Genomic DNA, 6,000 nt, shown 5'->3' on the forward strand with positions numbered 1-6,000 from the left:
TGTGTTCCCTAATTGGTGTGTACATTAATGAAGGTGTGTGTTGTTGTCTTCCCTAATTGGTGTGTACATTAATGAAGGTGTGTGTTGTTGTGTTGCCTAATTGGTGTGTACATTAATGAAGATGTGTGTTGTTGTCTTCCCTAATTGGTGTGTACATTAATGAAGGTGTGTGTTGTTGTGTTGCCTAATTGGTGTGTACATTAATGAAGGTGTGTGTTGTTGTGTTGCCTAATTGGTGTGTACATTAATGAAGGTGTGTGTTGTTGTGTTGCCTAATTGGTGTGTACATTAATGAAGGTGTGTGTTGTTGTGTTGCCTAATTGGTGTGTACATTAATGAAGGTGTGTGTTGTTGTGTTGCCTAATTGGTGTGTACATTAATGAAGGTGTGTGTTGTGTTGCCTAATTGGTGTGTACATTAATGAAGGTGTGTGTTGTTGTGTTCCCTAATTGGTGTGTACATTAATGAAGGTGTGTGTTGTTGTGTTGCCTAATTGGTGTGTACATTAATGAAGATGTGTGTTGTTGTCTTCCCTAATTGGTGTGTACATTAATGAAGGTGTGTGTTGTTGTGTTGCCTAATTGGTGTGTACATTAATGAAGGTGTGTGTTGTTGTGTTGCCTAATTGGTGTGTACATTAATGAAGGTGTGTGTTGTTGTGTTGCCTAATTGGTGTGTACATTAATGAAGGTGTGTGTTGTTGTGTTGCCTAATTGGTGTGTACATTAATGAAGGTGTGTGTTGTTGTGTTGCCTAATTGGTGTGTACATTAATGAAGGTGTGTGTTGTGTTGCCTAATTGGTGTGTACATTAATGAAGGTGTGTGTTGTTGTGTTCCCTAATTGGTGTGTACATTAATGAAGGTGTGTGTTGTTGTGTTGCCTAATTGGTGTGTACATTAATGAAGATGTGTGTTGTTGTCTTCCCTAATTGGTGTGTACATTAATGAAGGTGTGTGTTGTTGTGTTGCCTAATTGGTGTGTACATTAATGAAGGTGTGTGTTGTTGTGTTGCCTAATTGGTGTGTACATTAATGAAGGTGTGTGTTGTTGTGTTCCCTAATTGGTGTGTACATTAATGAAGGTGTGTGTTGTTGTGTTCCCTAATTGGTGTGTACATTAATGAAGATGTGTGTTGTTGTCTTCCCTAATTGGAGTGTACATTAATGAAGATGTGTGTTGTTGTCTTCCCTAATTGGAGTGTACATTAATGAAGGTGTGTTGTTGTGTTCCCTAATTGGTGTGTACATTAATGAAGATGTGTGTTGTTGTCTTCCCTAATTGGAGTGTACATTAATGAAGGTGTGTGTTGTTGTGTTCCCTAATTGGTGTGTACATTAATGAAGGTGTGTGTTGTTGTGTTGCCTAATTGGTGTGTACATTAATGAAGGTGTGTTGTTGTGTTCCCTAATTGGTGTGTACATTAATGAAGGTGTGTGTTGTTGTCTTCCCTAATTGGTGTGTACATTAATGAAGGTGTGTGTTGTTGTGTTGCCTAATTGGTGTGTACATTAATGAAGATGTGTGTTGTTGTCTTCCCTAATTGGTGTGTACATTAATGAAGGTGTGTGTTGTTGTGTTGCCTAATTGGTGTGTACATTAATGAAGGTGTGTGTTGTTGTGTTGCCTAATTGGTGTGTACATTAATGAAGGTGTGTGTTGTTGTGTTGCCTAATTGGTGTGTACATTAATGAAGGTGTGTGTTGTTGTGTTGCCTAATTGGTGTGTACATTAATGAAGGTGTGTGTTGTTGTGTTGCCTAATTGGTGTGTACATTAATGAAGGTGTGTGTTGTGTTGCCTAATTGGTGTGTACATTAATGAAGGTGTGTGTTGTTGTGTTCCCTAATTGGTGTGTACATTAATGAAGGTGTGTGTTGTTGTGTTGCCTAATTGGTGTGTACATTAATGAAGGTGTGTGTTGTTGTCTTCCCTAATTGGAGTGTACATTAATGAAGGTGTGTGTTGTTGTGTTCCCTAATTGGTGTGTACATTAATGAAGGTGTGTGTTGTTGTGTTCCCTAATTGGTTTGTACATTAATGAAGGTGTGTGTTGTTGTGTTGCCTAATTGGTGTGTACATTAATGAAGGTGTGTGTTGTTGTGTTCCCTAATTGGTGTGTACATTAATGAAGGTGTGTGTTGTTGGGTCTTTGGGTTGGTGCACTTACTGTAAGTGTGTCTTGTGTTTTTTATGTTGATTTAATAATTAAAAATAAACAACAACAGTTCCCAGTTGTTACCAGTTACCAAAACAACCAGTTACAGTAATACACCGTTAAAAACAACAACCATAGATTTTAGTCCAAAACTGGCAGCTCAGTCAACGGAATTTTAAGGCAAAAAACTAGTAGTTTTTTTTAATGTACAGTAAAGAACAACATAAAATGTAATGTCATTTTTATTCATTTGATGTGTAGTTTGCTGTAAAGTTAAGTCTTTTTATTTAGACATGTTTGGAAAGTTTGATAATATATTGTAATATTTGTTGCAATAATGGATAATATTACAGTTGAAAAGGTATTCAATTTCAAGCAGTACATAATATTTTTTTCTGTCAAAAAGAAAAAGAAATCAATGACATTTAGTGAGAAAATATTATGAAGTACTTTATTGGCACATATCATTTCCAGGTGTTTGCGGGCCAGATAAAATGATGACATGTGGTCTATTTAAAACAATTTATATGATTAATGATGAAATCAAATTCCTACATTATTCACTGTTACATGCGGCCCTCTGACTGCAGCCGTGTGGCCCTCATGGGAAACCACTTTCACATCCCTGTTACAGAACATATTCTGTTTAGAAACAAGTGGCTCTTAAATACTTGACACTTTTAAACACTTTTCAATGAAGTAGGGACTTTAATCGGTTTATTTTAAAAAATGGGTGTCTAATAAGTACTGAAAATCATGGTAATTTGTGTGTATTGGCGAGTGAAATTCTGGTATCGTGACAAGCCGAGAGCAAATTGATGTGCACGTTTTTAGGTCGTTCCATTTTTTTGTCTTCTTGTGTCCTACAGACGTCAGTTTCATCCTGAGTGGAGTTTCAGGATGAAGCAGGAGGAGCCACAGCCCCCCCACGTTAAAGAAGAAGAGGAGGAACAGATTATCAGTCAAGAGGGAGAACATCTCGAAGAACCGGAGAGGGTCTATGGCCACAAATTTCCTTTCTTTGTCGTCGTTGTGAAGAGTGAGGACGAAGAAGCTGATGGAGACCACCAGGGTGGAGGATCACACGCAGGTGGAGACCACCAGGGTGGAGGATCACACGCAGGTGGTGACCCTGGTGGAGGATCACACGCAGGTGGAGACCACCAGGGTGGAGGATCACACGCAGGTGGAGACCACGGTGGAGGATCACACGCAGGTGGTGACCACCAGGGTGGAGGATCACACGCAGGTGGAGACCACCAGGGTGGAGGATCACACGCAGGTGGAGACCACCAGGGTGGAGGATCACACGCAGGTGGTGACCACCAGGGTGGAGGATCACACGCAGGTGGTGACCCCGGTGGAGGATCACACGCAGGTGGTGACCCTGGTGGAGGATCACACGCAGGTGGAGACCACGGTGGAGGATCACACGCAGGTGGAGACCACCAGGGTGGAGGATCACACGCAGGTGGTGAGCCCGGTGGAGGATCACACGCAGGTGGTGACCACGGTGGAGGATCACACGCAGGTGGAGACCCCGGTGGAGGATCACACGCAGGTGGTGACCACGGTGGAGGATCACACGCAGGTGGTGACCCCGGTGGAGGATCACACGCAGGTGGTGACCACCAGGGTGGAGGATCACACGCAGGTGGAGACCACCAGGGTGGAGGATCACACGCAGGTGGTGACCACCAGGGTGGAGGATCACACGCAGGTGGTGACCACCAGGGTGGAGGATCACACGCAGGTGGTGACCCCGGTGGAGGATCACACGCAGGTGGTGACCACGGTGGAGGATCACACGCAGGTGGAGACCACGGTGGAGGATCACACGCAGGTGGAGACCACCACGGTGGAGGATCACACGCAGGTGGTGAGCCCGGTGGAGGATCACACGCAGGTGGTGACCACGGTGGAGGATCACACGCAGGTGGAGACCAAGGTGGAGGATCACACGCAGGTGGAGACCAAGGTGGAGGATCACACGCAGGTGGTGACCCCGGTGGAGGATCACACGCAGGTGGTGACCCCGGTGGAGGATCACACGCAGGTGGTGACCACGGTGGAGGATCACACGCAGGTGGTGACCACGGTGGAGGATCACACGCAGGTGGTGACCACCAGGGTGGAGGATCACACGCAGGTGGTGACCACCAGGGTGGAGGATCACACGCAGGTGGAGACCACCAGGGTGGAGGATCACACGCAGGTGGTGACCACCAGGGTGGAGGATCACACGCAGGTGGTGACCCCGGTGGAGGATCACACGCAGGTGGAGACCCCGGTGGAGGATCACACGCAGGTGGTGACCCCGGTGGAGGATCACACGCAGGTGGTGACCACGGTGGAGGATCACACGCAGGTGGTGACCCCGGTGGAGGATCACACGCAGGTGGAGACCACGGTGGAGGATCACACGCAGGTGGTGACCCCGGTGGAGGATCACACGCAGGTGGTGACCACGGTGGAGGATCACACGCAGGTGGTGACCCCGGTGGAGGATCACACGCAGGTGGAGACCCCGCCATGCATGCACACTCTGCTGAAGAAGACCCTGAAGCTGAGAAGACGTGTCACTCTGACAACACGCACTTCAAATGCTCTCAATGTGACAAAACTTTTAGCAACAACGGAAACCTGAAAAGACACCTGGTGAAGCACACGGGAGAGAAACCGTTCACCTGCTCAGTGTGCGGCAAAAGCTTCTCCCAGAAGGTCCACTTGAAGAGACACGCGCAGACACACGCTGCGGAGAGACGATACTGTCCGGTCTGCAAGAAGGATCTGTGTGGCAGGTCCACATTGGACACGCACATGAGGCGACACCACGTCAAGGAACTTCTGACTTGTTCGCTCTGCGGTCTGAGGTTTGCCCGAAAACCTGACCTGAAAAGACACATGAGCGTCCACACCGGAGAGAAACCTTTTACCTGCTTGTTCTGCGGCCAAGGGTTCGCTCAGAAGTCCTGTTTGTCAAAACACGCCAGAATACACACCGGAGAGAAACCGTATTTCTGTTCAGTCTGCAACAAAAGTTTCAACGAGAGTCCAGAACTGGACCGACACATGGGACGACACGCGCGGAAAACCCCTTTGTCGTGTTCGCTCTGCGGCCTGAGTTTTATCCGAAACGCAGATTTGAGGATCCACATGAAGAGACACCAGGGAGAGAAACCTTTCCCCTGTTCAGTCTGCGGCGTCGCTTTTGTGCGCAATGCAGAGTTGAGGAGACACGAGAGGACGCACACTGGAGAGAAGGTGTTCAGCTGCAAGCTGTGCCAGGAAAGGTTCTCCTACAAATACCAGCTGAAGAAACACTCGTGTGGTGATGAAGACTTGAAGTGTTGATGAAGACTTGAAGTGAACTCTCAGGGTTTAAAGGCCGAGATTCTCAAGGATCCAACTGCTGCTTTGTGAGAGAAACCATTTATGTTGAAGTAGCACTGATATCACCTCACTCCCCCAAACATTGTCTCATTCCACGAGACCATAACAACATCAGTACCCCAAACACAGTCTCATTCCATGGGACCACAACCACCTCACTCCCCCAAACATAGTCTCATTCCACAGGACCTCAACCACCCAAACATTGTCTCATTCCACGGGACCTCAACCACGTCACTCCCCCAAACATTGTCTCATTCCACGAGACCTCAACCACCTCACTCCCCCAAACATAGTCTCATTCCACAGGACCTCAACCACCCAAACATTGTCTCATTCCACGAGACCTCAACCACCTCACTCCCCCAAACATAGTCTCATTCCACAGGACCTCAACCACCCAAACATTGTCTCATTCCACGGGACCTCAACCACGTCACTCCCCCAAACA

The sequence above is a fragment of the Entelurus aequoreus genome, linkage group LG02 (genome assembly GCF_033978785.1).
Source record: "Entelurus aequoreus isolate RoL-2023_Sb linkage group LG02, RoL_Eaeq_v1.1, whole genome shotgun sequence".
Classification (NCBI taxonomy): domain Eukaryota; kingdom Metazoa; phylum Chordata; class Actinopteri; order Syngnathiformes; family Syngnathidae; genus Entelurus; species Entelurus aequoreus.